The following is a 7,500-nucleotide window of genomic DNA, read 5'->3' as shown; positions in this document are numbered from 1 at the left end:
CCGCCCGGTTTCTGTGGAGCGGGTCCTGCCACCGCGTCCTTCTCGATCAGCTGCCACAGCGTGCGCCGATCCATCGATCCGAATTGGAAACCTACAGCGTTCTGTTAAAAACGAGTCTCTCAGGACAGTGGGAACAGCCTCGCTCTCCCGCTCTCTCTCTAAGTGTATTGCACACATTTTCTTAAAAAAGACCCGTCACATTTCGGGAGAGATTTACTCGCTGGGGAAGTTTCGGCGGGTAAATTCGTCCGCTAAAAATATTTTAAAACTCGACGGCTCTTTGCCGTTTTCGAAACACAAAAACACACACAAAGAACACAGTTCGGAAATAATTTTTAAAAAATAAATAAATAAATAAATAAATAAATAAATAAATGAATCTGAAACCATGAGAGAAAAAAAGGCTTCAAAACTGCAAACCGAGAAATTCTCCTTAAACAGACTCTAGAAAAACTAAACTTCAGTCCTTAGCACCAGATTTAAACAATATTAACAATAATAATAATAATAATAATAATAATAATAATACTTAAACAATTCTCAATCTCCCTCAAAACGCTAAAAGAAAAAAACCAAGCTTTGAAAACACAGAAAAATTCTCCTGCATCACAAAACACATCACAAGAGGAAACCGCTAGCGTCCCTGCAACACAAAACAAGGCTTAGAAAAAATACATTTTAACATCATAAAACTTGAGCTGCTCCTGCCTTAAAATCTTAACCAACTCTCTCTCTCCCACACACACCCACGCATGCACACAGCACCCCTGCAACGCTGCACGGCTGCAGTTCCGCATGCTGTCACTCACCTGCAGCTGTGGCTGGCTGGCTTGCAGGGGACGGGATCACAGGCCTGTTCACAAAGCAACCAATGCAGCACTGAGGCAAAGAGAGAGAGCGAGGCAGGGCTGAGCTACACCAGCCCCGCCCCCTTTCACAAGAGCCCTCCCCTCCCTCTACCTCTCTCTCACAGCCTCTCTCTCTCTCTCTCTCTCGATTGCACAGTCCGAGACATATTCAAACAGCCAGCGTCCATCACACTCGCTGGTGAACTTGTGCGTGTGCAGTGGCACTGTGACAGTGTGTGGCTCTCGGTGTCAAGTGTCTGTGTTATAATCACTGTTTGGCTTTTCCCTAACTCTCCTCCTGGATTCAAATTCTCTGCGGTTTAGAGAACCCTCTGCTGGTTTTGAACCATTTCTGTCTCTCTGTCTCTTTCTCTGACAGACGGAGGGAGGTGCAGACAGACAGACACCCCCCCCCCGTACTCCTGGAATCAGATCTTCAAGAACTGGAGCTGAATCATGTTGAGAGCGAGTTTCATGACAACAAGAGAAGCGCTTCAAACAGAGAGATGCAATCATGTGAAACGCAGACAGACAGACAGACAGACAGACAGACACCCCCCTATAGACTCCAGGTGGTGCAGCGGTTAGAGAAAAGGGGTCTTGATACCAGGAGGTTCAAATCCTGACTTGCTGTGTGTGTGCGTGTGTGTGCGTGTGTGTGCGTGTGTGTGTGTGTGTGTGTGTGTGTGTGTGTGTGTGTGTGTGCGTGTGACCCTGAGCGAGTCACTTCACCTCCTTGTGCTCCGTCCTTCGGACGAGACGTCAAACAAACGAGGTCCTATTGGAAGAGACTCTGCAGCAGCAGCAGTTGTTGGTGATGCAGAGTTCACCCCCCTAGTCTCTGTGAGTCGCTTTGGAGAAAAGCCTCAGTTAAATGCCTCACTTCATTTATTATTATTATTATTATTATTATTATTATTATTATTATTATTATTATTATTATTATTATTATTATTATTCACACTCTCCTGGAAAGTTTCCATCAAGGACTCCTGATCCACAGAAATCCAGTTCATATATTACTGGCTGCCGGGCTGCAGTACAAAAAAGGAGTGGGGGAGAAACATGGGGGGGGGGGGGGGGGGGGTGGGGAGAGAGACAGAGAGAGACAGAGAGAGAGAGAGAGAGAGAGAGAGAGAGAGAGAGAGACAGAGAGAGAGAGAGAGAGAGAGAGAGAGAGAGAGAGAGAGAGAGAGAGAGGGGAGAGAGAGAGAGAGAGAGGAGAGAGAGAGAGGGGGAGGGGAGAGAGAGGGAGAGGGGGATGGGGAGAGAGAGAGAGATACAGAGAGAGAGGGGGATGGGGAGAGAGAAGGGACCACGCCAGGCGGGGGAGGAAGGAGGGGGGAGGGTGTGGAACTGAGAATGACATTTGCATATCCTGTGATTATATATTTTTGAGTTTTTCTATCAGTTTCAGAAACAAACAGAAGAAACACTGCAGCCGACTGTCTCGCTTGAAGAGTCATCGGCTTATTAAAAAAAAAAAAAAAAAAATAAATAAATAAAATAAATCTAAATAAAATAATCTAGATTTATATTGTCATAAAGATCCTGTCACGAAACACGTCGAAATGCCGGCTCTTCAGCGGAGGAAAAAAAACAAAACTATCTATCTTTCTATCTGTATCTATTTATATCTGTATCTATAAACAACACCACCACCACCACAGCGGCCATTTTGAGCCTCAGAGCCTCACTCTGACTCGCAGGAGGAGGAGAAGCTGCTCCTAAAATGGCCGCCACAACAAATCAGCTTTTTGTTTGTTTGTTTTTGGTTAAAATGATTTAGCCCCGCCCTCTTTAAAAAAAAAATAAAAACAAAAAATAAACCTGTTTACTTCTATTAAATAAATAAATAATAACGAAGATCATAGGTCTTATTTACTTATTTTTAAATACCAAGGTTTCATGACAGAGAGATGAAAAAAAAATTAATTCTCTATAAGAGACTTCCAGAGGCTAGGGGGGGTGAACTGTGCATCACCAACAACTGCTGCTGCTGCAGAGTCTCTTCCAATAGGACCTCGTTTGTTTGACGTCTCGTCCGAAGGACGGAGCACAAGGAGGGCTGTCGAACTCAGGTCCCGGATGGGAGGGGTCCGAGGCACCTTCTGGCTTTCCTTCCACCCCGAGCTCTTAAATATGTCCAACTGAAGACACTAACGAGATCGATGAAGTTAATTGAGGGCTGAAATCGGAATGAAGACCTGGAGAAGATCCTGTGGGCCGGCGAGGACCGGTGTGTGGACCACCACCCCCCCCCCCCCCCCGGCTGGTCTCAGAAAAGCCATGATCGTCACACAAAACCAGCAGCAGCAGCTGCTGCTTCTTCACTCTGAGCGGTGACCCTCGTCTGTGGAGAGCTGATCCAGACAAACAGACTAAAATCGGTCCCTGCAGCTCCAACCCAAATGCAATCAGATTACATTGTTCAGTAATTTTGCAGCTGTAATCGGATTACATCTTTCAGTAACTCTGTAAATGTAAAATCAGATTACATTTTTTCAGCAACTTTGTAACTAACTTTGTAACTGTAAAATCGATTACATTTTTCAGTAACTTTGTAACCAAGATTGGATTTCATTTCAGTAACTTTGTAACTGTAAAATCGATTGCATTTTTCAGTAACTTTGTAACCAAGATCGGATTTCATTTCAGTAACTTTGTAACTGTAATCCGATTACATTTCAGTAGCTGCAGCGGCTACTTTTTTAGGCAGGTACTGCATTTCACGCGGGAGAAAAAAACAAACAAACAACGTGTTTGTTTGTTTATTTATTTTAGGAAAGGCCTCTGGTTATAAAATGTCGAACTCTGAAATCAGGAAGTGCTTCAAAACCAGCGGGAATAAAACCAAACGAAACAACCTGCTTTTCACATCATCTCGCTAAAAAACAGAGGAGGGAACGAGAAGGAGAGAGAGAGAAATTTACCAGTGAATTAAGCGAAAATGGTTTCTCTAGAAAACTGTGCCGAGGAAGAAATGAGTGGGTGAGAGAGAGGAGCGAGGAGAGTGAAGGGGGAGAGAGGGAGTTAGTGTGAGTGAAAAAAAAATTAAAATGATTGCTAGAATATGGGATCAGAAGAGATCTCAGGAAGTGAGAAGAGAAAGAGAGAGATTCTACCAGTTAGTGTGTGTGACAGAGTGACAGAGAGAGAGAGAGAGACACACATACAAACAAATACAGGCAGGAACAGAATGGAAAGACTTGAACCCAATCCGCAGAAGGCTTGGATTCCAGTCCGCAGTTTGCTTCCCTCTTGTTACTGAAGCCAGGTCTGGCAGCTTGAGAGAAAACCGCAGAAGGGAGGGAGACAGTGCAGCAGCTGTGACTGCACAAAAAACACAGACAGGGGGAGAGGGGGAGGGAGAGAGAGAGAAAGACTGTACCATACTGCGTGTGACAGCGTTAGTGAGAGAGAGAGAGACAGAACCTCAGTGACAGTGTTAGTGAGAGAGTGAGAGAGACACACACAGAGATAATGACTCGGTTGATAATGACTCAGTTGAAAATGACCGTTTTTTTCCTATGTGGTATCCGGAGGGCGTTCTTTCAAAACACGAGCCTCGAGTTTACTGTGCTTCATGAAAACGCTGGCTGCTGATTTCCCAGGATGCATCACGTAGAAAGCATGGCGATTCATCAATACAGAGCGAATCGGGACAGCCTCTATTCTCAACGTCCCGTAACCCTGCTTCAGCGTCTCACTGTGACTTTTCATCTCCATTAAGAATTCAACTGATCCCTGTTCTCAATAATAATAATAATAACAATAATAATAATAATAATAATAATAATAATAATAATAATAATAATGTACTAATGAATGATCCAGTAAAATGAAGAAAACATGAATTTATTATTATATTATTATTATTATTATTATTATTATTATTATTAACGAGTCGTTCAGTGGAGGCTTTTCTCCAAAGAGACTTCCAGAGACTAGGGGGGTGAACTCTGCATCATCAACAACTGCTGCTGCTGCTGCAGAGTCTCTTCCAATAGGACCGCGTTTGTTTGACGTCTCGTCCGAAGGATCAGGGTCGCTCAGGGTCACACACACACACACACAGTGAGTCAGTGGCTGAGCCAGGATTTGAACCTCCTGGTATCAAGACCCCTTTTCTCTAACCCGCTGGGACCAAAGCACTTCATCTCCAGCCCCGCCCCACCCCTTGTTCGCTGTATTTATCACACACCTCTTTATAGACGTGCATACTGATCAATCCTCTCCCGATCGCTCGTTTTATCACCAAACCCCTCAATAACGCGATCCGAGTCTTTATTTTATTACTGTAACATTTCTAAAAGCTCTGCAGATGTCTGTGATGTTCTTTGAGCGCTGGATGCAGAAGCAGCCATCGCCTTTGTTTGTGTCCGCGTTATCTCTGTGGGTCAGGGGGGCTATCTGTATTGCTCAGATACGCCCCTTTTTTCGGCTTCTCTTGGCTCCGATCGGTCTCACTCAGTCATTGAAAGGTTTTCTCTGCTTTTTCCGGAGAAAAAACGACTAGAGACCTGTGCTTGACGCCTTTTTGATGATGTCGGACAGGGTCCAGACATCGGACTGGAACATATATAATTAAAAACATAAGAAAGTTTACGAATGAGAGGAGGCCATTCGGCCCATCTTGCTCGTTTGGTTGCCAGCAGCTTATTGATCCCAGAATCTCATCAAGCAGCTTCTTGAAGGATCCCAGGGTGTCAGCTTCAACAACATTACTGGGGAGTTGGTTCCAGACCCTCACGATTCTCTGTGTGAAAAAGCGCCTCCTATTTTATGTTCTGAACGCCCCTTTATCTAATCTCCATTTGTGACCCCTGGCCCTTGTTTCTTTTTTCAGGTTGAGAACCCTGGGTCGACATTGTCAATACCTTTTAGGATTTTGAATGCTTGAATCAGATCGACGTCTTCTTTGTTCAAGACTGAATAGATTCAATTCCTTTAGCCTGTCTGCGTATGACATGCCTTTTAAACCCGGAATAATTCTGGTCGCTCTTTCTCGCACTCTTTCTAGAGCAGGAATATCCTTTTTGTAGCGAGGTGACCAGAACTGAACACAGCATTCAAGATGAGGTCTTCCTAACGCACGGTACAGTTTTAACACGACTTCCCTGGGTTGAAATTGCTGCAGATACACTCATATTTAGTATGGAACACGTATAGGAAACCAACTAAAAGCTTTTTAAAAATGTCTTGGACTTTGACCTCTGGTTCAAGGTCAAATGGCCAAGTGTTTTGACAGCTTATAATTTCTTTAAAAAAAAAAAAAAAAAAAACCTGATTGTGGCCTTTGAATTTACTTGTACTGCACTTTTAAAGCGATCAGTTGAACAGGCAAACAACGTCAATGATCGTGTTTTACAACGCAGACAAAGTTATTATTATTATTATTAAATAATAATATTATACCTCCCCCTCCAGATTCAGACCGCCTTTTTTAGTCAAACTTCCACTCGATAAATCGTTGTTTCAAAATCTCATGGCGTGAAATAATTTAACCCTTTGGTGCACCCCCCCCAAAAAAAAAAAAAAAAAAACACTATTGTACCTCCTTTCCTAACACACATCTGTCTATCTATCTGTATCTATCTATATATATGTCTAACTGTCAAATCAAACCACCTCAAATCAAACCCTGGAACACCAGACTCCAGCAGGATAGCGCCTCAAATCAAACCCTGGAACACCAGACTCCAGCAGGATAGCGCCTCAAATCAAACCCTGGAACACCAGACTCCAGCAGGATAGCGCCTCAAATCAAACCCTGGAACACCAGACTCCAGCAGGATAGCGCCTCAAACCAAACCCTGGAACACCAGACTCCAGCAGGATAGCGCCTCAAACCAAACCCTGGAACACCAGACTCCAGCAGGATAGCGCCTCAAATCAAACCCTAGAACACCAGACTCCAGCAGGATAGTGCCTCAGATCAAACCCTGGAACCCAGGATGTTTCGGACTATCAGTCCTTCATCGTTTTTTTTGTATTTGTCATCAATTATTCTACCTTTTTAAGAACTTAAAACATTCTTTTATTTTTTTCTTATTGATCATTTTGGTACACAGCACTCTTCCTTTTTCTCAAACTACCTATCTATACATATATCTATATAAGACAGTCAACCCTACTGTGTACATAACAAAAAATAAGAACAATTTAAAACAGAAATAAAAGTTTATAAAAACACGCGCACACAAACACGCGCACACAAACACACGCACGCACGCACACACACCACAGGCCCGCCCCGCTAAGGCACACACACACATTGCATTTGTCTTAACACCTTACCTTAATTTCCTGAGGGCCGGCGCGCGAGGGGTTAAACACGAGGGCCTGTGTGGGTTGTTTTTTTTTTTTTTTTTTTTGAAGGTGTGGGACTGGGGTTCTGGGTTCAGCTTCTGGCAGCCATTTTGTTTGACCCCAGCAAAGACAAGAACCACAGCGAGAGAGAGAGAGAGAGAGAGAGAGAGAGAGAGAGAGAGAGAGAGAGAGAGAGATGCAGAGACTCCTAGAGGCTGGGCAAGAGAAAATGGCTGCCTTGCAGGTTCACTTGCAGTCCAGTGGTTTATAGAGACATGGTAACCAGGCAAAGCTGTGGTCTCTGGTGAATCAGCTAGTGTGAACAACGCACGCACGCAGA

General features: G+C 43.9%; 1 long non-coding RNA gene across 2 annotated transcripts in view; it reads right to left on the bottom strand.

Moving 5' to 3' along the window:
* Nucleotides 1–7,080: 7,080 nt before the first annotated feature.
* The window catches only part of LOC121306216, a 5,746-nt gene continuing 5,326 nt past the window's right edge, over nt 7,081–7,500 (bottom strand). For both annotated transcript variants that reach the window (XR_005948171.1, XR_005948172.1), the window contains one exon: nt 7,081–7,473. This is a non-coding gene — a long non-coding RNA (uncharacterized LOC121306216). The remainder of the gene's footprint in view (nt 7,474–7,500) is intronic.

This window comes from Polyodon spathula, chromosome 46 (assembly GCF_017654505.1).
Source record: "Polyodon spathula isolate WHYD16114869_AA chromosome 46, ASM1765450v1, whole genome shotgun sequence".
Taxonomy (NCBI): domain Eukaryota; kingdom Metazoa; phylum Chordata; class Actinopteri; order Acipenseriformes; family Polyodontidae; genus Polyodon; species Polyodon spathula.
Note: the sequence above shows the minus strand (reverse complement) of the source record. Positions and strands in the feature narration are given on the sequence as shown.